Here is a 25,859-nt window from a genome sequence, read left to right as displayed (position 1 = left end):
TAAAATATAACAACAGTAATAATAATAATAATAATAATAATAATAATAATAATACCACCTGACGTGACAGCCAGTCCAAGAATACAAAAAGCATAGTCAACATCATATCTACCCATAACCTAAAACACATTGTGGAGCTTATTTGTATACTACGGAAATTATGACACATGGATTATACAGCAGGGCTCTGGGTTCTTTGCTGTCTTCTGTTTCAGAAATAACATACGTACAGGATGATTCAAATTGAATGCGACAAAAAGAAAGTATTCCTGTGAGTACAGTAATGACTTTATTCCTGAAATACATGTATAGACTGAAAGGTTAACTTTCACAATTTACAATGGCAACAATCAAACATGGAAAACTGCTGCTGTTGTCCATTGCTGGTGTTATTGGTCAAAATGGTGGCATCTATGATAGAAAAGGCGTACAATGTCACAGAAGATGCACAAACATCATCAATAGACATTTTTGGACTAAGTTGGTTTACGTGGCACCACACCATCACAACACTGCTAAATGAGAGGAGACAGGATGCATATGCAAGAAGAAAACCACATTACAACCATTAGTCCCAAATGACGTTGTGAAAAACATTTGTACGGTCTATGAAAGAAGTCCCAGAAAATCCATGCGTCGTACCATCACAGAAGTAAATGCATTGCAATCAACCGTGCGGTGTGTATTGTGCAAGCTTCAACAGTCTGCTTACAGAATTCACAAGTTATAGGTGCTAAAACCAGACAATAAACCAAAAGAGAGACAATTACGCACTGGCCTTGCAGCACAGATGTAGATGGCTTATTTTCTCTGACAAAGCCACATTTCACTTAAGCGGCAAAGTTAGAAGCATAACACAAGAATATGCGGTACACAAAACCAGTACACCTCTCGGGAAAACAAATGTGATCCTCCGAGACTTAACTTTTCTGCACCGTAACCAACCACTGTGTCTTTTGTCCTTTTTTCTTCACAGTTCCCACAGTTAATAGCATAACCCTCCTCAATATGCTTTCTCTCTGGTTGTTGCTTCAATTGACAGAAGAAATAGCAGACTTCATTTTACAGCAGGGCAGATATCTTCCACACTGGCATAACCTCGTAAGTAGTCACCTCTCAATGAATATCTTTAACAGCGTTGGATCAGCCATGCTGGATCAAATTATGGGTATTCACGTTGTGGCCCCACCGGTCACCTGACTGTACACAAACATGGATCTTTTGCTTTTGAGAATGTGTTAAAGAGATGGTTTGCATACACCCATTTCCGCAGGAGTTACTGCAGTTAAGGCGTCGGATAGTCGGCATGGTTAACTCCACTGATTGGTCTAAGTCGGAATGCATCTTGCAAGAAATGCAGTACTGGATAGACATCTGCCATGTCACAAACGGAGCCTAAATCAAACAGCAATAGATGACCATAGGAACTGAGAGAGTTAACCTTTCAGTCTATATGTGTATTCCTGAAATAAAATCATTACTGCAGTCACATGAATACTTTCTTTTTGTTTCATTCATTTTGAATCATCCTGTACCTGGAGCTGTGAGCTGCTCACCCAAAATCATGTTGCTTGCTGATTTTACTACTGTTTTCTGCAGTGTAATGAAATATTTTACACCATTAGCTGACTGTTGTGAATATCCACAGATCCAACTTACTAAAGATTTCCATAAATTTAGCATTTGCTTCTCCAAAAATTATCCCAAAAATGTTGCATCATAGAGGTGTAAGAATAGTGTACTGTTCATCTCGAAATCTTTTCAAGTTATGCTACAGTAGTTTGTAATTCACAAAAATTTGTTTAAACTGAATCCTTGGTTTGCAGAAGAAAGCTTTTTAATCACTTCCTGTAACTCTCCATTGACAGACGGTAAGTACCTTATTCAAGAAATTAAGTTTACAGTATGATGAGCACCTATATAGATAATGAGGACCGACCGAAGCATTTAATAACCCTTGGCCAACTGACAAACAACTGACACCTTATGGCCCAACCTAGATCTTGGGTTACATTGCTGATCATATCGCCAGTGTTCTGTATTCTGTCTATATGCACATGTATGTCATCACATGCCACATCACCACTGTATTATGGAACAAAGCCACCACCGGATGGTACTGGCTGGTTCAGATGACCTAGAAATTGTTTGTGTTTCTTTAGGCTCAGTATCCACTAATTTTTATTTCATAATAATGGGATGATATAAGTGGTGGAAAAAAATTCATCATGTCTTGATCTCAATATATATAATATATGTGATATCATCAAGACGACAGCTATTTTAGTGTGTTAATATTAAGTGTTATGTTAGTTGTGATTTGCTTGTATTTTAGGATGCAAAATATACCAGCCCTACTGTATAGGTCTGTATAGATGTTTAACTTATCAAAACCACTTTACAATTTAAAGTGATTATAGATCACAAAGTTGTGTAAATACAGTGCTACAAACAAATGAATTCATCAGGCAATAAATCATAAATGTAGATTATTATAATGTCTTTAAGAACAGTAAGGTGTATAAGATGGAGCTAATTACCAAATTCAGCATCTCAGGAAACTGCAATTATACAGGCATAGGCAATTAATTAACAAAGGTACTTTTCAAAAAAGCAAAAAAATATCCAAGCAGAAAACGCAAAAAAATATCCAAGCAGAAAACGCAAAAAAATATCCAAGCAGAAAACGCAAAAAATATCCAAGCAGAAAACGCAAAAAATATCCAAGCAGAAAACGCAAAAACGCAAAAAATATCCAAGCAGAAAACGCAAAAAATATCTAAGTAGAAAACGCAAAAAAATATCTAAGTAGAAAACGCAAAAAAATATCAAAATGCAAAAAAATATCATGAAAGTAATAGCATTCTGGAAGTAACGCCACATGATATGTACAATGTGGGTTACGGTATTAAGACAGGAATGGTGGCTAGAGATGATGTGTTTCCACAGAAACAGTTAACAGTGGAGGAAAAATGTTAACCAGTGGAAGGAACTTGCAAAATAATTTACAAAGTGTCTGTGGAAGAAGTTATTCCTCAAAACTGGACCAGTACTGTAAATGGAATTCTTCACTGAAAAGGGGACAGGCAAGAATAAAAAGTAAAAGCCCCGCTGGCATCTGCTCTGTAATGCACAAGGTATTCAGTAAAATTATCATCAACCACACAGAAAAAAAAAAGCTGGATTTTAACCAGGCAAATTAATAAGAAAGTTTTATATGTGGATAAAGCTCACTGAATCATTTGCAACTAATGAATGAAATTATAGTTCAACAGCATAACGAGCAGGGGTTACAACTTTGCCTCAGATTCACAGATTTTCACGAAGTGCCCAACTCAGTAGGAACGAAAGCCCTGGAGAAACAAGGAACTGATTCTTCCAGTGTGCTGTTTGCCTCTTAACACAGATAAACTTCAACAAATGGAAGAACTTAAATTATAATGAAACTAAAATAATGACGAGCCAACATATCAGAAAGAAAAATCAACAATTAAGTCACAACTAATTGAAGAGTTTTTGTATTTTGGGCAGCTCAAGAAAACTGCCAGACTAACAGTAAAATAATTACACATAAAAGAAAAATTTCCTGGAGTGCTTTTGGTAAGCTAAATAGAATTTTCTACAGTAAACGTGCAATTTGTCTGAAACTGAAAGTTTAAAGTCAGTATGGATTAACAGTTTTCACTTATAACAGTGAGACACACACTGTAACACAACATCCGCTGAAAAACTAGGGGTTTCCCCACGAACATTGCAAAATTACATGTTATTGAGTTACTTGCAGAGAAAGGAAAAACAAACAAAAAGATCAAGGACAGACTGGAGTGGAAGACATAACGATTCTGCTACAGCTGCTGATTATGGGTTTAAGGAGAATATCTACCAACGGCCACCAGTCTCTTATTAATTCCCCAGGACATGATCAATGATAGCCATTTACCTGTGTCTAAATTAAATTCTATGTGCAAGTGCAAGGAAGTGTTCTAAATGTTGGTGTAGAAGGACATGGGTACTACCCCAGTATTCACCTTCTGGGATGTGGAACGCCATCAAAAAATCACATCCAAGCTGGCCGGCACACAGGCCCTGATGATGATTTGATGTACTGTGCGGATTCAAATTAAGGATGGAATGCATAGGCATCTTGTAAATAGGGGGATTTAACGTGTGTGACTATCTGGACGGGTAGCGTAACTGTAATTATAATGTTGGCAAGATGGATGTGATAAGAAGGAATGTGAATGAATTGTATATGTTCAAAGAAGTTCTTTTCTGGGTTCCAAGGTATTACGAAAAGACCAAGGCAACAACCTAATGGAAGGTGGGAGATAAAATTACAAAACTTGCAGCAGCAACATGGATGCACGTTTGCTGACAAATGAAATTCATAGCAGACTGGGATTCAAACCCAGATAAGGTACAGATTTTTACTCAACCTGTAACATTGCAAGTTCAGTATTTATGAAGAGAGCAACCTTCATTGCTATAATTTCATGAAATTGTGTTTCACCGATTAAATCATCAATGCCATTAATTTCTTTTCAATGAATTTAATTTATGGGTGCATATATGCTACCAGAGAATTGTTACATAAGTAGTAGTCTAAAGGAGGCCTCTATATAGCAGGCAGTAGACCATGATCATGATGATGATATATTTGCTACCTATAACACAAGAAGTAGTGCAGTCAAACTTAATAGAAATTATTTCTTTAGCTACATTGATATTGCAGCACTGTTCTGAATTGTGTGGCTTTATATTTGTAGACTACTATTACTGTCTTCCATCTATGTACCAAGCAGGCACTTTAAAGTGGTAATTTTGGATGGGAGTGTTTTGAACTATGGTTGCATACGGTGCTGCTACAGGTTGGTCCTGAACTTCCTCGTTTGCAACACTGTAAACCTCAGCAACCAATTGCATGGCAGCCATTTCCAAATGATGCACGTATTCCCCCTCACTTTGTGTTGTGTGTTGCTTATTGTTTTCTTTCCTCTATCTGAAATGAGTACAGAGACTAGTACTGGCCTACCATGGGGTTTGAGTACAGCTCCTGTGACACTCAGAAAAATTAGCAATGCCTGCGACCCTCAGTCAGTTCTACTTTCAAGTAAGTACAAATTCTGGGTGGAGACTGCAAGCATTGCAAGAGTGAGGTGGGGTTTCAGCAACCACCCCACACCACTGCTCTCCCAGTGGCAGTTTATTTTCTCATTTTTTTACATTTATGGCCAACTGCCGCACTGAAGTATCTACACTGTAGTTGGTGTGTTGCTTGTATACAGCAATGGTCATTTTCAATTACATTTACATTTGGTAAGTTCAAGTTTCATAAATGACCTTTTTGGTGATATTATAATAAAACAATTTTTAAAAAATCCACATACTTTTTTCTTGCTGAGATGTGAGGGACACAGCACACACTCAGACATAAAAAGCACAGTGGAAGGAAATAGTCTGTATCTATTTCAAAGGTGCCATACAGAAATTTGTATTTAAAGAATTAGAGAAACTACAGATTACTAAATCTGGATGGCTGGACAGAGGATTACAGAAACTGTAAACAATACTCTTTCATTATAGTGATCTAAAGTAAATAAAGCTGCAGCAGGGAGGAGGTCAATGTATGTGAATAATGAAAAGTTTTCCGCTGAGGAGGACTGAACACCCAAAAATTGTAGGCTAACAATAATTAAATTATAGACAAGGGATAAATCACATGTTACAAAAAATAATACAGTGAGCATCAGACAAGCACTCAGAAACAGACAGTAACTTACTAAGCTTTTGAATGAAATATTGGACATTACATGCCGATTAGCAACTTGTGTGCCCCTAATCTACACCAGGAATCCAACGAGTGAATGGGGACCTGCTGTGTAATTTGGTATCCGAACCACGTGTCATTTGTAGTAAATCTTCATATCACTGAGAGGTGCAGGCTACACAAAACGCAGACTGAAATTAGCGTGGTCTGACCGGGATTCAATCCTCATGTGCTTGTTTTTCTCTTTTTTCCTCTTTAGCATAGGTGTATATTTTCTCTTTTCTTCATCTTTCTTTAATCTACAAATAAATTTTTGAAACTTATGAAGTTTCACATCCAATTGTGATTTTTTATTTGTTTGTCAGTGTTGAGCTGGTTATCCCTGTTACAGTGGCTCGTAAACAAGCAAACTCACCCACTTTTCAAAGACTCTTAAGTAAGCAACTCTATTCGTGTTTCAGTGGCTTGTAAACAAGAAAATCCAAAACACATTTTTCAGTAAGTATTTTCTGCATTTACTTGCAATGTATTTCTCAGTTTTCATTACTTAATGCTTTGCAGACTTTAGACCGGTACAGCAGCCATTGGGATAAGTTGTAGCAATATGCTGCGCAACATAGCCTACACATTTGACATCCATGCAGATGTCGAGCATAATTTTCCAACATTACTGCACCAAATGACTACAATCAAAAGCATGCATATTTGAGATGAATCAAATAATGTGGTGTGAATGATCAGTTAATATCTTTTATTGAAAAAGAGAAAAAGGGAGAGAGAAGTGGGGAGGGGCAGAGACTGCTACAAGCAAGTTAAAAAAGGAAGTAGGTCTTTCCTCACCCTGATAGTTGATTTGGATGTGGTAGAGCTTTACTGAGGTTGGTCATGTTTGAGGTGGTATGTTTCTGTCATCCACAAAACACTGATCTGACTCACACTGCCAATTACAGGGATATCTACAGTTTAGCATGGACTCTGAATCATCATGCAACTCAGCGTTTTTCACATAAGCAAATCATTGCCAGACAGAAGAAAAATCTTAGGATTGGCTGAGAATTAAACTCAAAATGTTTAGATTTGTAGTCTGTCATCAAACCATTTATTCACAGGGTCTAGAAGAGTCAATGACAAAGACCTGTAGTTGGAAACACTTATATTTGTTCCTTTACGTTACAAGATAAAGCAGTTATCAATTCCAAGGTTGGTTTCAATGCTACAAAAGTTATTTGACATGACACTATTGGGGATGGTATGCCACTGCCTTCCTCCAACCTCCAAACTAACTTCCCCAGCTAGTTATGGGGGAGCATTTTTCAAATCATTGTGTATATGAGGAACTGCACAGTGGTTCTTGTTCCATACTGAATCTGTAACTGACCACAGCTGTACACTGCATTATCTTTGTTGTGAAATTATTGATACAATGAAGTGGACTTAGGTTTCTGTACATAAAGCAAGGTATACATGAAATAGTGCACAGATTAACAGCACTTAACAATATGAACAGCACAGTTCTTTACTAGTCACGGATCACTCTTCAAACTGATTTACCCATCCATCTATAAGGAGACATACACTTTAAAATGGACTTTGAACCCCAGAGCAACTCTGAGTTTTTCACATTGCCAAACACAAAAAATCTCAGGACCCACTAATTTTTGAACCCTGTACGTGTGGATTTATATTCTAGAATTTACAGACACACACACACACACACACACACACACACACACACACACACACACACACACACACACACACAAAATTATAAATCTACTCATTTAATAGTTATGACAAAATTAGGGATCTAATCACTGATGACAAATAAAAAAAGGGAACGGAGGGCACTGGGCTCGACTACATACAAAATTATGATGAAATATGTGACAGAGTCTCTAGCTTTTTCTTTTCTTTCTTTCCTCCCATTTTCCCTTTCAAACCAGGAAAGCAACATCAAGGCACACTGATGTTAAAAATATAGAATAATAATAAACAGATGCATCAAGGACCACTATCAGTCACAATTATTTGTTAACTAGCTTGTAAATTATTTTATATTGCAACATGTGTCGAATATAACTTCAACCTCAGACAGAAATGGCAATACACATAAAACTTAATAATAGTAATTTTCAGCCTTCTCATTACCTAAGGCCTGCCTGCATATAAATGTATCCCTGATGACAGAGTGATTATTTTGTTTGCATGGTCTGTCAGTCCGCTTTACAGCATAAAGTTTCACATTTTAAATTTGTTCATGTAATTTAATAGAAGACTTTCCCTTTCTAAGAAAACTACAGAAAATTTGATAATACGTTCTCGGCTCTAAACGTGAGGAGATGTCATGGTAACAAAAATTTTTAACATAGAAAACAGATTCTGACTTCTCAGTAGGATCATCAGCTCTTTTATATCTTTAATTTTATTCTCTGTGATGCAATAGCAGAACAAAAGTAAAATACATGAGCCAGTCAAAGTAACAGAAAAATTTATTTTTAAAATAAAGGTTGAGAACACGTACAGAATACTATCAAAATCAATAAAATGGGATGTGATTGTAAGATAGCAAGATAAGGACCAAAGAGGAGCCAAAAACCTTCACATGAAATTACAATTCTCATGACTTCTTGACATACCATTGCTATAAAAATACATACATAAACATAGAGGGCACTACCAAACACGTGTATGTATATTTCACCTACAAGTTTATTTCCCTGTGTAATTCTCGCGAGCTAATGGTACTAAGATCAGTCACTTTAGGGCACCAAGACAAAATTTCATACAGAATTGCTTTCGGCGCATTCTTATTGGATGTTTCTGTGACAATTTTTCTATAAATTTATGCAGTTTCTCGAAGATAAAAAATTAACCCAGCTTGATTTCAAGATAACCCAGATAATAAGCAGTCTCGTACTGTCAATCTAAGAATACCACTATTCTATGACGACGGACCTTCTTTGGACGACTACAACTTTTAGAAATATTGGAATCTAACCACTGATTAAGAATGAAAAAGAATTAATTAGAAAATATTTATGTACCAGCGTGACTATAAGTGATGTCCTGGCAACAAAGGACAAAATAATTAAACTTCAAACGTCTAAAGCAGGTACCGGTGTGTGTACTTTCTTCAATAGTTAACTAACTGTAATTAAACCTGAAACGTCTAAAGCAGGTACTGGTGTGTGTACTACTTCAATGGTTAATTACACGTAACACAGCAGTTACCGACAATAATGCAACAAGCATCACAAACAATCAGGAATAAAGGTAAATTACGACTATCGAGGTATTCGACTGATATATAGCATACACAAATTTTGAAAACATATTCATGGGAAGCGTTTAGTAGTAGTAGAAGAAGAAGAAGACTGTACTGTTTATGTTACGTACGTATGAAAATATAGCTTCAGTCATGTAATCTTGCAGTTAAAATAGATTCTCGCACTTCATAAAGTAATCTACGAAGGTCAATACCTATTTCTTTTGACTCATTACATCATGATCAGCGATACAGCCAAAATAAGAACTGAACACATATCCCGTTTAAAGTCTGCTAGCAGACGCCATTGAGTAACCTACTATTATTACATTCCACTCCGCGCTCACTTTTTGGGTTGTTGAACAGCTATATACACTTCATAGTTTATACTAAAATTGTAAGGAATACGCGTACCTTATTTCTGTAGAACCCATCACTTCACTTAAAATAACACTTATTACACTGCCTCAAACGTTGTGACACCGTCGGACAAGATGCTCTCTGCAGAGTTTAAAGAGCAGACACACTGTTTACATGGCTGCAATCAATGTGGTGTAACAGCTGTGCCCAACAAAACAAAGTTATTGAAACGTTGTAAAATGGCACTGTAGAAGAGAGTAGATAATTAAACAAATGTTGATCTGAGCAATGTAAGATATCCTTCAAAAATGTCGTATCTGATTCAGCGGTAAACAAAACGCATTTGATATTCGGCTGCCCAACGTTGAGTTGGTTAACGTTTCTGTTTGTGTAGTCGACTAATTTTGCGAATTGTTCCATCGCTGTTATGGAAGATTGTATAGCGAATCTTGTGTGATAAAACTTCGCATTCACAGATGATGAGATAGCGTACATACACATAGTAGCTACGGCTTATTTCCTTCTAAATCATCTCCAAAGAGGCATCGATAGATCCCAAATGATCAACATGTCCTTTTATGAACAGTCATGACCAGATAGTGGCTGGTCGAACATCCAGTTGCGGATTTAGGACGGCTAGGCAGCAACCCCCTTCCGACGTAACTTTAGATATAATTTATGAGTTATGGCTTATTCTGTACCAAAAAAAAAAGTTCCTAAACTCATTTTATCACCAAGCTAATACACCATAGATTCAGGTGAAGTTTTCAAAACTCACCTTGTCTTGCACTGTTTTCAGAATCCAAATTATCCAAGCTCATGTTATAGTACAGTACCTGGATTGTTTGTCAAACAATACTTAATGTGAGGAAGTTCACACAATGTTAATGAAATTCGAAATTATCTTAATAATTGTTGGCACAGCAGTAGTGGTAGATGCTGGTCAAGTAGTAGGTAAGGGTGCAGCCGTGTTTCGCGAGTGTCCTGTCGCGTCAGTTGACGTATTGTAGTGATATCACGCGTCTAGTCCAAGTCCACATTCTACACATTCCAATTAAAAGTAATAGGTAGACGTTTATATCGTCTATATTGGTAGACCTTTTGATATCTCTAGCTGTCTGCGTATTTTGCGAGTCTCTGTGTAGTGTTGTCTGACTTCCGCCAAATAGTTTCACACACTGCCAAAGTCGCACATTCGCCTAACTCAATCTGAATAAGCAAACAGTGCAGTACTAGTGTTTCAGTCATTGCCGAGTTAACTTACATCAGGTACCAACAGTAATTAGGATGCATGTAGCGATGGCTTCATTTATTGGTCCATTTTTCCTTGTACACAGATGAGTTGAACGCACTAAAAGAAGGCTAGGAAATGCCTGTTGTATATAGACACAGGAGGACTTTGCCATGGTTCGGAAACAATTATAAACTACTTGATCACATTCAACAGATAAAATACTTTGATTTGGTCTGCGATGACGTTGAGGCACCTGCAGTGAAAGCTGTGGCACTTTGAACGTCTCTGTCACCTGGGATCCCTGATGTCTCAGCGCCTGAGTGCGAATGGCGGACAGCGGCAAGGTTGTGAATGTGCGGTAGATAGCGAAAGTGGTTACTGGTAGCGTGGATATCCTCTTATAGCTTAAGAACAAATTTGAGGTCTTGCCCATTGCTGAGATCACATTTACACCAGTACAGGATGCCTCATCTTTTAGATCAGAGATTTCCCTGAAAATTTTAAGATGGTGGATTTGCTAGTCGCTGGGAGCTCCACCCTCAGGGATACAGAGGGCAGGTCAGCAACGATGGTCTGTATTCTTGTGGGAACAATGTATCGACAAACATCATCGCTGGCAATACACCAGAATCTTATACAAAACTCTCTGACTATTAGCCCAGACTTTGTTGATGTTTCTCCCGTACACGCTGCTGTTGTTAGTAAATACAGGGTGTACATAAATTAAGGGAACACTTTCAATTATTTACTGCACAAGAACTAAACATTGTACATTTGTCATATATTCTGCGTTTTAAAGAGAAACTCTGATTTTTTTTTTTTTTACAAACATTTGATGGTTCAAATGGCTCTGAGCGCTATGAGACTTAACATCTGTGGTCATCAGTCCCCTAGAACTTAGAACTATTTAAACCTAACTACCCTAAGGACATCACATACATCCATGCCCGAGGCAGGATTCGAACCTGCGACCGTAGCGGTTCCAGACTGAAGCGCCTAGAACCGCACGGCCACACCGGCCGGCTCAAACATTTGATATGCGAACCATGAGTGACCCGGCAGACGTCAATATGGTAATCGAATTCTTGCCATACCCTTCCCACATGGCATCGTCGACTGTGGCAGCCGCTTCCCGCATTCTCTCCCGGAGCTCTGCTACATCAGGTGGTAGAGGCGGTACATACACCATGTCTTTAATGTGTCCCCACAGAAAAAAAGTCACACGGAGTGAGATCTGGTGATCAGGGAGGCCATTTCATGAAACAGCTGTCCCCTTCTGTAGCACGGCCGATCCATCGATGCGGTAGCTCCGTATTCAGGTACCCACGAACTTCACTATGAAAATGGGGTGGAGCCCTATCCTGCTGAAAGATGAACGGAGAGTCTGATTGCATTTGAGGCATCAACTATTGCTGCAACATGTCCAAGTACGAATATCCAGTGACAGTGCTCTCGGCGAAGAAGAATGGCCCATACAGTTTTCGACGTGACAAGGCATAAAAGACATTTCCCTTTGGGGAATCACTTTCAAATTCGGTGCATTCATGTGGATGCTTTGTACCCATTCGACAGTTATGCCTGTTCACTTTCCCATTAGTATGACAAGAGACTTTGTCGCTAAAAATTAAGCGATCAACAACGCCATTCCCCATCCTCATTCAATTATTGCAACTGCGAACAAAACTCAAAACGCTTGTCTTTGTCGTCGTCATTGAGCTTGTGCACTAGCTCCAATTTGAATGGTTTCATAGACAGCTTCTGTCACAGGGCTTTCCACACTGTCACTGGAGCCATTTCGAGTTCATGGGATGCACGACAAACCGATTTCTTTGGGCTCCTTATGAATGTCTCTTGTACGTGCTCCACATTCACTTCACTCACTCTGGGATATCCGCTTCTCTTTGCCGGACACAAGCAACCGTACGTGGTTCTAAACATCTGATGAACAGCTGTAGCACACTTGTTTTTGTGGAACTCCAACACACAGAAAGCTCGCCCTGTACCTGAACTTGCCATGTTCGCGACTAGCGCTAACTATCGGCAAATTACCAAACTGTGCTGTGGCAGTGTACATGTAAAACAACTTTCAGGGTTTCTCTTCAAAATGACATAGTATGATATCTGTACAATGCTTGGTTCTTATGTAATAAATAATTGAAAGTATTCTCGGACTTTATGTACACCTTGTATGTGCTATTTGTATCTGAATTTTGTGGTTATTCATCGTCGTCACTGCCTATGCATCACAGTACTACATTGGCGATCTGACGACTGTGTTTGCTAGTAATTTGAACATTTCCAACAATTGCACAGCTACAGTGTCGCCGTCGTGCCCTCATTGTGCCACACAGTTAAGCAGTTGGACAACATCCCATGCAGTGATGTCAGGTGTCTTGAATAAACCCCGCCTGCAGCTCATGTGACAGGAAATGATAGTGACACTCATCTACACAGTGTGCAATGCTGCTGAACAATGGGGTGTAACAAACAATGTACCATGTGATGTAGTAAGGGACCACGTTTTACTCAAAAACCAGGCTACTCCCGAGCAACAGGAGTCCTGCGAGTTGAATTAATGCTTACTCTCTTTCAAAGAGCTATACGCTGCTGTGCATGTGAATCCGGTCACTCTGAACCTCTTGCAGCCGGCTGCATTGTCTCCCACAGTAACTATCATGCATCATGTCGTGCCATGTGTTGACAATACGTCCTCAGCTGTTCTTTGGCTATGAACATCATCTTGGTAACCTGTTGGCCACAGGACACATCCCACACTACCTCCTTTTTGGCCAAATTGACCAACTCCATCGTGAAGACGTTGAAAAAAGTCAGCCAACCACTTCCGAACCAAAGGTTTATTGAGCTCCTGTGGTAGGTTTCGGTATTTAAAAAAGATATCTTCTTCAGAAGGAGTGGGCCTTGTTACATCACATGGTGATAAATTACATTGCAATTCTGGACAGCATTTGTATTTCAAGTGACATCATCAGTGAGGGTATGAAATTCGTCACTCTTCTTAGCCACTTCTGGAAACATGGGGATACAATATGTAATATCATGTCGCTCCCTTGCAGCCCCTCACCCCCACTAGCAGAAAACAAATATGAGACTGTGAAATCTGGTCTACTCTGTCGCCTCACCGTCTCCCTAGAGGAAGAAATCCATCATCTGTCAATCCATCATTTACGATGAAGTTTTAAGTGACAAGACTCTATTGCAAGTCTGGTGACGCCTGTGCACACAGATTGATTTCAACCTCATGCCAAACCACAAGTTGTGTACCTTGTAAGTTGTGGAGCTTACCCCACAAATCTTACTGGCCATGGTCGCCCACGAGCATTAATCTTTGTATGCACACCTTAAACTCACCATTTGAATTGAATTGTCATGCAGAATAGACAACACATAAATAATGTTGACAACAATGATGACAAGTGGGACTTGCAACTACAATGCAGGTACTGGGGGATGCCCTCAAAACGATAACTATAAAGGCCAATGACACTGAAGGAACATTAGGAGCTATGAAAGAGCCAGTGACCTTGCCGTAGTGGTAAAACCGGTTCCCGTCAGATCACCGAAGTTAAGCGCTGTCGGGCTGGGATAGCACTTGGCTGGGTGACCATGCGGTCTGCGCTGTTGGCAAGCGTGGTGCACTCAGCTCTTGTGAAGCTAACTGAGGAGCTACTTGACTGAGGAGCAGCGGCTCGGGTCTCGTAAACTGACATGGTCGGAACAGCAGCATGCTGACCACATGCCCCTCCATATCCGCATCCAGTGACACCTTTGGTCTGAGGATGACACGGCGGCCGATCGGTCCCTTTGGGACTTCATGGCCTGTTCATGCGGAGTTTAGTTTTAGTTTTTTTAAATGCAGAAGAAGAAATGCATTGGAAGAAAGCAGTAGAACTATTATGAGGCTAATCAGTATAGTAAATGAACAGGATAACAAGACTGAATGAGTGTTAGACAAACGAAATAAATGTTAGACAAACGAAATCCGCCACAGGGAAAACAGCGCATACAAATTAAATTATAGTCTCTAACATATCTATATAAGTTGTATACTACCTCGAGTGTAATTTAATATGCAGCAGTATGTTGACAAAACGCAAAGTCGTCGATGGTATTCGCAGTAAATTACGATTACTGAAATTAGGATAGTTGGAACGAGACAATACTCTTTCAGAGACCTTCAGGCTAGTAACGGAAAGTCTTAAAAGGTTCTCACACACAAAGGATGGAGGCAGAAGAAGGGGTGAAAAGAGGAAGAAATGGACTGTACTATTACCGATTACATTAACCAGCATAATGTTAGGAAGATAGATAAGACATACGGAGTCATCAGGGATGTTGGGAAAACATCCAGTATGCTTAACTAGATACTTAAGACACGCTGGTTTAGTGGATCTGATATCGTTAAAAACTTCTAATCCTAGTATGTATCTCTGCAAAGAGGTACGATCATACGCTGAAAAAAAAAATGGTTCAAATGGTTCTGAGCACTATGGGACTCAACTTCTGAGGTCATCAGTCCCCTAGAACTTCGAACTACTTAAACCAAACTAACCTACGGACATCATACACATCAATGCCCGAGGCAGGATTCGAACCTGCGACCGTAGCGGTCGCGCGGTTTCAGACTGTAGCGCCTCGAACCGCTCGGCCACCCCGGACGGCTACGTTGAAATATTACGTATGACTGACACACAAAGGCTAAACAACACGCCAGATAGACGAATAAAAAACCTGAACAGCAAGAAATATGTGAATATTATTGGATCTGTATTCGAAGCTGTGCACAGTGTGGTTAAAACTATCAACACAGTGGCGGATATAGAAAAACCTCAAAGAGGGGGCGCTAAAGATATATTGAGTAACCTTACACATCAATAGTTTCCCATAACTAACTCTTATTACGAGTCTCTTAACACTATTTTTACTGAGAAATTACTATGAATTACTATTATTAATACTTCACAATCAACTGATCACTCTCACTTCTGACTGATCTTCACACGCACTTGCTACAACTAGAGCTTTTTACTTATTCATTCTTCAGTCTTAATATTTTTGCTTCTGAATGTAAACTACCTTCCTATTCGGCGAATAGTCCGTATTTATAACGCTATGCATCGAAGGTTCTCTGTATAAGAAAACAGTAGAATATCGAAATCACTAGAATCACTGCGGCTTTTCTCGTAGGTGTGTATTAGGTATCTATGTACCAGACAGAAACGTATAAAATGTGATGATGCGGACGCGCGTGTCACATAGGAAAGTACAATTACTCGATAATCTGACTCAGTCGAGTCGACTGGCGAAAGAAACTAACGAATAGCGTGCGGGCTGACCGGTGTTGGCAATTCGCCCCCCCCCCCCCCCCATTTGTATCCGCCTCTGTATCAACATCTAGCGTAAGAGAGTGAACAAGTGACCTGTGGAATACATACACGACGATGACCCTGGCAAAATCATAGAACGATTACAGCTACCCACAAAATCATCAGTGGCCGCGCGGGGTAGCCGCGCTGTCTAGGGCGTCTTGTCACGGTCCGCGCGACTGCCCCTGTCGGAGGTTCGAGTTCCCCCTCCGGGCATGGGTGTATGTGTCGTCCTTAGCTTAAGTTACGTTAAGTAGTGTGTAAGCATAGGGACCGATGACCTCAGCATTTTGGTTCCATAAGACCTTACCACAAATTTCCCAAAAATCATCAGCCACTTATAAATACAGATCTGCTTAAATTCGTCAAAAAATCGCCCATCGGCCGACTCTGTGGGGTGTTTATGAGAGATGGACTCCAGAAGAAGATGTGGAAAAGTGGGCCGCGCGGGATTAGCAGAGCGGTCTTAGGCGCTGCAGTCATTGACTGTGCGGCTGATTCCGGCGGAGATTCGAGTCTTCCCTCGGGCATGGGTGTGTATGTTTGTCTTTAGGATAATTTAGGTTAAGTATTGTGTAAGCTTAGGGACTGATGACCTTAGCAATTAAGTCCTATAAGGTTTCACACACATTTGAACATTTTTTTGGAAAAATGGAGAAAGTGGACCTCGACGTTGCAGGAGGATCTGGAACTCAGTGGGTTGCATATGTTAAGAAAGGGAATAATGTGTGCTACTTTGACTCGTACGGTAATGTATAATTGCGCCCTTACTTTACCAACAGAACCATGCGTTCTACAATTTCCAACTCTACCAAGACTTCGATTCATATCTCTGTGGACATTTCTGTCTACTGTTCCTCCTAACAAATGCATAAACACAAACTGCATGTACATCATTGTGTCAGTCGATGTCCAGATTGCGAGCTAACATTCCAAAGATGTTAGGGCTCACATGCGGCTCCTCTTCGTCGAACTGTCTTGACTCAAACTCGTCTAGGGGTTGAACCGCACGTGTCGCAATACACGTCCTAAATTAGACACTTGTGATCTTTTGGTTAAATTGTCTGGCTGATGGCAAGTCTGCGAAATACAAAGTTAACATAACATATAATAACAGTAATAATAATATCGGGAACTAAATTAACGACCCATAAATGATGTAGGCCACACAGTTGCGATTTGGTTAGAATAATGTTTATTCATGAAGCAAACTAATAGCGAAAGTGATCGTATTTAGAGTTACTGTTACGCTCGTGCGCATATCCATTTGACACAGTTCGATCATTCACAATCTCATCGCGAAATACAAGTTCGTTTCTTAACTTCGTTAACTATGCGAAAAGTTAGAGTTAACACCAGGCGCGTGGCTGCTCACCGCTGAGACTTAGTCCCGCGATGCTATACAACGCGAAATTTTCTAAGTCGTTTCACTTCCTAGCTGCCTAAAGACCGACTGTCCGCTTTCGCGTCTCAATCCGAACTGCACTCTTTGGTGTCTAGACCAGAACTGCCCTCTGCCCTTCTCCGACAGCGTTTCCCGCGCGCCCAACATCTTCGCTCAACTGACTAGCGCAGTTCCCTTTCCTGAAGCCGTGCATCTGATTGGCTACATCTTATTCTACATTACTTTACATTTTAACATATTTAAATAATCAAAGCTTGACCACTTTCACGTTCTAAATAAAGCAACAATAATATCCATTACGCAATAAACGTTATATTCTTTTACATAAAACCAATACAATTTCCTTCTTAACTTTGAATACTACGGCCAGTGGCCTTGCACCAATGTGCTTTCTGATGAATAAATAAAAAACAAAAGTAACTATTATGCACTAAACTTTACAACAAATATTATATTACCTAATGATTCAATAAGGTGTCTTGTTTTCATCGTTCAGTGTGTTTAGTGTGGAGGAAATGATGATCTGATGCCTAACTGTAAATACTGATAATTTAAATTTACTATATCTTTTAAACAAATAAAGTTACAGAGTTGAAATTTACAACATTTGTCATTTTAATGATGCGCTTTTATATGAAATGTCGATCGTTAAGATCGACCAGTGCGTTCAGATTTTAGCATTCAGGTCTTTGTTATAAAACTTGTGAATTTCACTTTGACAGTAAATCCTAAACTATTATAGATATGATCAATATTCAAGTTTTATTGGGATCACCATGAAAATTTATGGAGGATGACAGATTAAAATTACTGTGGCTAGATTCCCTGCATTACTACAGAATTAAATAGTTTTCGTAAATGTTTCCTCTTATGGCCGATCTTAGGTCCACCATATTTAACACTGATACATCTCCTCAGCCATAAACGGATTCTACAGCGTTTCCCTATGACGTAGGTTCTCGTCTGTCTTACTCGAATAAAATGGTTCAAATGGCTCCAAGCACCATGGGACTTACCATCTGAGGTCATCAGTCCCCTAGACCTAGAACTACTTAAACCTAACTAACCTAAGGACATCACACACATCCATGGCCGAGGCAAGATTCGAACCTGCGACCGTAGCAGCAGCGCGGTTTCGGCCTGAAGCGCCTAGAACCGCTCGACCACAGCGTCCGGATCAGTCACATACTACAGAGCTTAGGCCTCAATAGACAATAGACACCTGTGAATTTACCCATCGCGTGGTCAATCTGCGCCCTTTGTGGCACACTGTCCTCGACGAAAGGGTTCGTTTCACAATTCCAGTAGGCTGACTCTTTCGGCCATATATTTAATTAAGAGCGCAGTGCTCGTTAACTAACAAGATGTCATTTCGTACACCTTAACTTTTGAAGAATGATCCCTGGTATCAAAAGCGAACTACTTTCCGCCTGTTGCGCTAAGCAAGGGAGGATGGAGTATTGCACTGATCAGTCATGAAGCGTACAATAGCATTCCGAGGCCGCGCGGGGTAACCGGTCGGTCTAAGGCGCCTTGTCACGGTCCGGGCATCGGTATGTGTCTGTTGTCCTTAGAGTAAGTTAGTTGAAGTTAGATTAAGTAGTGCGTAAGGTTAGGGACCGATGACCTCAGCAGTTTGGTCCCGTAAGACCTTACGACAGATTTCCAATTTCCTATAGCATTCCGAACATCGCCGAGGTGAACCACAAGCTTCATTTAGCTGGTGGCGAAGTTGTGGAAATATCCCCAGGGTCATGCGATATTGACCATCTTAATGTTTATTTAGAACGAATTGTAAAAGGGTTCGAATTTCGTGCAAAGGAGTTAGCACGTTTAAAATGGCAATAAAAACATAAGATCAAGGAATAGACATCACCCAGAAAATTTCAGTAGGAGCAGTACTTTGTTTCTTAAGGAGCTTAGTTTTATAGAAGAAGAATTTTACGAGTCGGCAGAACTAGCGAAAATACACTCCTGGAAATGGAAAAAAGAACACATTGACACCGGTGTGTCAGACCCACCATACTTGCTCCGGACACTGCGAGAGGGCTGTACAAGCAATGATCACACGCATGGCACAGCGGACACACCAGGAACAGCGGTGTTGGCCGTCGAATGGCGCTAGCTGCGCAGCATTTGTGCACCGCCGCCGTCAGTGTCAGCCAGTTTGCTGTGGCATACGGAGCTCCATCGCAGTCTTTAACACTGGTAGCATGCCGCGACAGCGTGGACGTGAACCGTATGTGCAGTTGACGGACTTTGAGCGAGGGCGTATAGTGGGCATGCGGGAGGCCGGGTGGACGTACCGCCGAATTGCTCAACACGTGGGGCGTGAGGTCTCCACAGTACATCGATGTTGTCGCTAGTGGTCGGCGGAAGGTGCACGTGCCCGTCGACCTGGGACCGGACCGCAGCGACGCACGGATGCACGCCAAGACCGTAGGATCCTACGCAGTGCCGTAGGGGACCGCACCGCCACTTCCCAGCAAATTAGGGACACTGTTGCTCCTGGGGTATTGGCGAGGACCATTCGCAACTGTCTCCATGAAGCTGGGCTACGGTCCCGCACACCGTTAGGCCGTCTTCCGGTCACGCCCCAACATCGTGCAGCCCGCCTCCAGTGGTGTCGCGACAGGCGTGAATGGAGGGACGAATGGAGACGTGTCGTCTTCAGCGATGAGAGTCGCTTCTGCCTTGGTGCCAATGATGGTCGTATGCGTGTTTGGCGCCGTGCAGGTGAGCGCCACAATCAGGACTGCATACGACCGAGGCACACAGGGCCAACACCCGGCATCATGGCGTGGGGAGCGATCTCCTACACTGGCCGTACACCACTGGTGATCGTCGAGGGGACACTGAATAGTGCACGGTACATCCAAACCGTCATGGAACCCATCGTTCTACCATTCCTAGACCGGCAAGGGAACTTGCTGTTCCAACAGGACAATGCACGTCCGCATGTATCCCGTGCCACCCAACGTGCTCTAGAAGGTGTAAGTCAACTACCCTGGCCAGCAAGATCTCCGGATCTGTCCCCCATTGAGCATGTTTGGGACTGGATGAAGCGTCGTCTCACGCGGTCTGCACGTCCAGCACGAACGCTGGTCCAACTGAGGCGCCAGGTGGAAATGGCATGGCAAGCCGTTCCACAGGACTACATCCAGCATCTCTACGATCGTCTCCATGGGAGAATAGCAGCCTGCATTGCTGCGAAAGGTGGATATACACTGTACTAGTGCCGACATTATGCATGCTCTGTTGCCTGTGTCTATGTGCCTGTGGTTCTGTCAGTGTGATCATGTGATGTATCTGACCCCAGGAATGTGTCAATAAAGTTTCCCCTTCCTGGGACAATGAATTCACGGTGTTCTTATTTCAATTTCCAGGAGTGTATTACCGGTAAACACTATCCTTGTCGAGTGTAATTCTGCGACGAATTCATACTTTAACGAGCATGTAATACATAATGTCTACGAATTGTACCATGCAGTAGGCTCAGGATACAAAATTGTACAGGTTCCACATGACCCGATATATCTTCTGGTGACTGTCCACACATTACACCACCTCGAGACTAATATTCTAGATGAGGACGGAAACTTAGTTGATTTTCATAACGTGGATATAGTTGTACATTTCCAGTTGAAGCAATATGGGTATGAGGCATAAATATGACTCTCACAGTCGTCGGAACATCACTCCACAACGGATGAACAGTGCAATAACACTGAAGAATTTAAAGTTTCTCAAAGCTATAGGTTTGAAACCGCCCAATCACGTTGCTCGATATAACAGCTCCAGTTCAATATGACGAACGAATCATCTGTAAGAAATATCTTTCCCACAAACCGTTTGCTTCAGTGACGTTTAATAGTAACGATGAAATACGAATTTTGATTCAAAATCAGAATACAATGACACTTCCAAACACCAGTTTCCTTTATCTAGATGGACTGTTTTTAAAGAAGGATGGAGAGCCCACATCAACGTCACGACTCACGCGTAACGCATTCGCCTTTCTGTTTCAAGAAATAAGATATGGTCTGAACGAAAGCGGATTCGACCGCACTCACAATGTGGGTATCATATCAGTCCCTAAGACATACGTTTTCGCATCAGCTTCAGACGAAAATTGTCTGCAAAATGCAGGACGGATCATAGGTGGATCGATAAATTAATGTAACTGCTTTAGAATATGCTTACTGCTCAGGATGCTTATGGAATTCTTTAAAGATATTAAATGTATTGTTTTACACTTGGAAAAAGGACTGATTTTAGTGATAAGTGCAACAGATAACAACTGTTATGTTCAGGGAGAGACAAGTCCGGAAGAAAATAAAATAGTGCTGGAGAAAGTCATCTGGAAAATACAGCACATTACAGTATCGGACGAAGAGCACCTATGATTCCTGGAAGGTACTGAATTCCTGTGCTGTACTGCCATCTTCCCGCTCATGGGGATTATTTGAGTACTCGGCTCTTCCGACTACTGGACGTTAGTATTGGGCAGTTTAAACGAGTATTCAACTAGAGAGTCCGCGGTTCATTATTCTGACACTTCAGACCATCCGGCAAGTGTCGATAAAGAAAGAGGCGAATGTATTCGACGGCTGTAGACTGACAAATATAAGATCTTTTTAAAAGGCGAATTCTACCCATACGGCAACTTACAGCTGAACTGAAGTAATACGGTGTACAGCCTACTATACACATGTATTCAGAGTTTGGTCCATCCCATTGCGAACTGGATGAAGGATCCAGATGGAGACTGGGCCCAGATAAGTTTAAGGAATTATGACCGCTCGTTGGTATAGACACATCGAAGAAGAAAAAGCTTATCAAAGGCGGACCTGTTTATATTCGTATGGAATTTGAGTCATCAGACACTTTTTTATAGAAATGACCATACTTGCGTTGTTGCATGGTAATGTGATGAATTATTCTCTAGTGACCAGACTCGTGCAGCGGGCTGTCTAAATTAACGATCAATACATCACGTCATCGCCATTCCACGCTGGAGTCTCGGAGTGTGAATGCTGTTGCTGATGCCCAAGAGTTCACGCATGAATTCGGTGGCTTTGTGTCAAAAGATCTGGCGTTTCCAACTTCTACGAACTCTGGACGTGTAACAGGAACATTCTTCGGGACTGTTCGGGCTCCTAAGCCATTCAGAAGTACAAAATGTGCGAATACTCGGAGGACAATGCGTGCCTCTGTAACACGTGCTGACGCGTTTCGGAATTTTTATCACATTCGTACAATAGTTTACATAAAATATAGCGGCCAAGTGTTCTGAATTAAAAAATAATCAAGTACGCTTCAGTATATCATCTTGAATCGTTTGGTTGTCAGTAATCTGCCAAGAAGATGTGGAGAAGAAGAAGATGAAAAGAACAGTGCTCTTATTTCTGCTTCAGATAATGTGAAATTACTTTTACGTTGGGTGATCAATAAATGATAATTTAAAAAAAAACTAAATAATGCGTTTGACTTATTTCTCTTACAGACGGATTTTTTTTTTCTGTGGTACGTTACCTGTGTTATCGTTCTAGAATTGGAGACAGAATGTCAGGCAGTACCCGAATACACTCCTGGAAATTGAAATAAGAACACCGTGAATTCATTGTCCCAGGAAGGGGAAACTTTATTGACACATTCCTGGGGTCAGATACATCACATGATCACACTGACAGAACGACAGGCACATAGACACAGGCAACAGAGCATGCACAATGTCGGTACTAGTACAGTGTATATCCACCTTTCGCAGCAATGCAGGCTGCTATTCTCCCATGGAGACGATCGTAGAGATACTGGATGTAGTACTGTGGAACGGCTTGCCATGCCATTTCCACCTGGCGCCTCAGTTGGACCAGCGTTCGTGCTGGACGTGCAGACCGCGTGAGACGACGCTTCATCGAGTCCCAAACATGCTCAATGGGGGACAGATCCGGAGATCTTGCTGGCCAGGGTAGTTGACTTACACCTTCTAGAGCACGTTGGGTGGCACGGGATACATGCGGACGTGCATTGTCCTGTTGGAACAGCAAGTTCCCTTGCCGGTCTAGGAATGGTAGAACGATGGGTTCAATGACGGTTTGGATGTACCGTGCACTATTCAGTGTCCCCTCGACGATCACCAGTGGTGTACGGCCAGTGTAGGAGATCGCTCCCCACACCATGATGCCGGGTGTTGGCCCTGTGTGCCTCGGTCGTACGCAGTCCTGATTGTGGCGCTCACCTGCACGGCGCCAAACACGCATACGACCATCATTGGCACCAAGGCAGAAGCGACTCTCATCGCTGAAGACGACACGTCTCCATTCGTCCCTCCATTCACGCCTGTCGCGACACCACTGGAGGCGGACTGCACGATGTTGGGCCGTGAGCGGAAGACGGCCTAACGGTGTGCGGGACCGTAGCCCAGCTTCATGGAGACGGTTGCGAATGGTCCTCGCCGATACCCCAGGAGCAACAGTGCCCCTAATTTGCTGGGAAGTGGCGGTGCGGTCCCCTACGGCACTGCGTAGGATCCTACGGTCTTGGCGTGCATCCGTGCGTCGCTGCGGTCCGGTCCCAGGTCGACGGGCACGTGCACCTTCCGCCGACCACTGGCGACAACATCGATGTACTGTGGAGACCTCACGCCCCACGTGTTGAGCAATTCGGCGGTACGTCCACCCGGCCTCCCGCATGCCCACTATACGCCCTCGCTCAAAGTCCGTCAACTGCACATACGGTTCACGTCCACGCTGTCGCGGCATGCTACCAGTGTTAAAGACTGCGATGGAGCTCCGTATGCCACGGCAAACTGGCTGACACTGACGGCGGCGGTGCACAAATGCTGCGCAGCTAGCGCCATTCGACGGCCAACACCGCGGTTCCTGGTGTGTCCGCTGTGCCGTGCGTGTGATCATTGCTCGTACAGCCCTCTCGCAGTGTCCGGAGCAAGTATGGTGGGTCTGACACACCGGTGTCAATGTGTTCTTTTTTCCATTTCCAGGAGTGTATGTTTCTCAAATCGGTGTCGGTCGGCTGCTCTCGTCACTGATTCCCCTACACGAACTGCCCGCTATGCGTAAGACCTTACAGTCATTAGGTGAAGTTCGTTAACGCTTTCGTCAACACGCACGCTCGGCTCCGTAGCCGCAGCAGGCGCGGCGTACACAGCGGCTGCCGGTCGCTGTCGCTATGCCCGCTGGCGGCCCGGGCTGCGGTGTTTGTTTAGAGAGCGCCCGCCCTGCGGCCGGCAGGCTGGCGCAGCGGCCCACTATCTGTTAGTGCTGCGTCGTAGCTTCTTAAGGTGAAAGAGAGAAGTGCTCTGTACGATGCGAGGTGCCTGCGTATATTTAAAGATATAGAGAGACGATTACTTAGAGCAGAGCTCGGTCTAATCCGAGAGAATTTGTTCCAAGATCTCGTAAGCAGTGAAGAACCTATCTTATCGCGTAGACGCGTACTTCCTCAAATATTTAAAGGATTCAGACAGTGAGAACCCTTCTCAGCCAATACTGACGCTGCCCCCCCCCCCCTGGTGAGAACTGTAGGGCATTGTCTTATCTGCTCGGCGCTACATCAACAGGTAGTTCAGAAATTTATAGCGATACTCACCTCGGGTGAACGTTTATTATACAGGGTGAACATTAATTAATAAATCCAATAAATTGCAGGGACGGTTTCCTGATTGTAAATGGAGGTTCAAAATGGCTCTGAGCACTATGGGGCTTAACATCTGAGGTCATCAGTCCCCTAGAACTTAGAACTACTTAAACCTAACTAAACTAAGGACATCACACACATCCATGCCCGAGGCAGGATTCGAACCTGCGACCGTAGCGGTCGCGCGGTTCCAGACTGAAGCGCCTAGAACCGCTCGGCCACACTGGCCGGCTGTAAACGGAGGAAAAAAGGTCCTATGAACATGTGTCCAGAAGAGGGCAGTGCGCAAATCGTCCCAGAATACAATACAGAGCTGCATCGCATTCACATTACAGCAGATGTTGAAAGTGGCCTCCATGGGACGCTCTGCACACGTAGCGTCACAGGCGTCGTGAACACGCTGTTGAAGAGTCTGCACGCCAGGGACTGGTTCAGCACACACAACGTTTTTCAGATGTCCCCAGAGGTGAAAATCCGTGGGATCTAAGTCTGGTGATCTAACAGGCCACGCTACAGGGCCTCCGTGTCCTATTCAATGACAAGGGAAGATGATGCTGACGTGTCGGAGAACTGTAATGCGGAAGTGGAGTGGTGTTGTGTTATGCAGAAACCTTTTAATCGGTCATTTTGCCAAAAGGCACATTCTCAAGCAGCCCAGACAGAGAATTCCACAGGAAGTCCAGGAACTTTCCTCCGCCGGCCAGAGTGGCCGAGCGCTTCTAGGCGCTACAGTCTGGAACCGCGAGACCGCTACGGTCGCAGCTTGGAATCCTGCCTCGGGCATG

The 25,859-nt window shown here is 42.4% G+C and overlaps 1 protein-coding gene across 2 annotated transcripts in view; it reads right to left on the bottom strand.

Moving 5' to 3' along the window:
• The window catches only part of LOC126187778 (uncharacterized), a 45,303-nt gene extending 35,714 nt beyond the window's left edge, over window positions 1-9,589 (bottom strand). The window contains exon 1 of one of the 2 annotated variants that reach the window (XM_049929047.1): window positions 9,447-9,589. The gene's annotated coding sequence lies outside the window, so the exon portion shown is untranslated. Of the gene's footprint in view, window positions 1-9,163; window positions 9,262-9,446 lie in introns of those variants that run through there. The other variant, XM_049929048.1, reaches the window with a different exon arrangement.
• Window positions 9,590-25,859: the final 16,270 nt, after the last annotated feature.

Source organism: Schistocerca cancellata, chromosome 5 (assembly GCF_023864275.1).
Source record: "Schistocerca cancellata isolate TAMUIC-IGC-003103 chromosome 5, iqSchCanc2.1, whole genome shotgun sequence".
Lineage (NCBI taxonomy): Eukaryota > Metazoa > Arthropoda > Insecta > Orthoptera > Acrididae > Schistocerca > Schistocerca cancellata.
The sequence above is the reverse complement of the archived record's forward strand: the minus strand, read 5'-3'. Positions and strand labels throughout refer to the sequence as shown.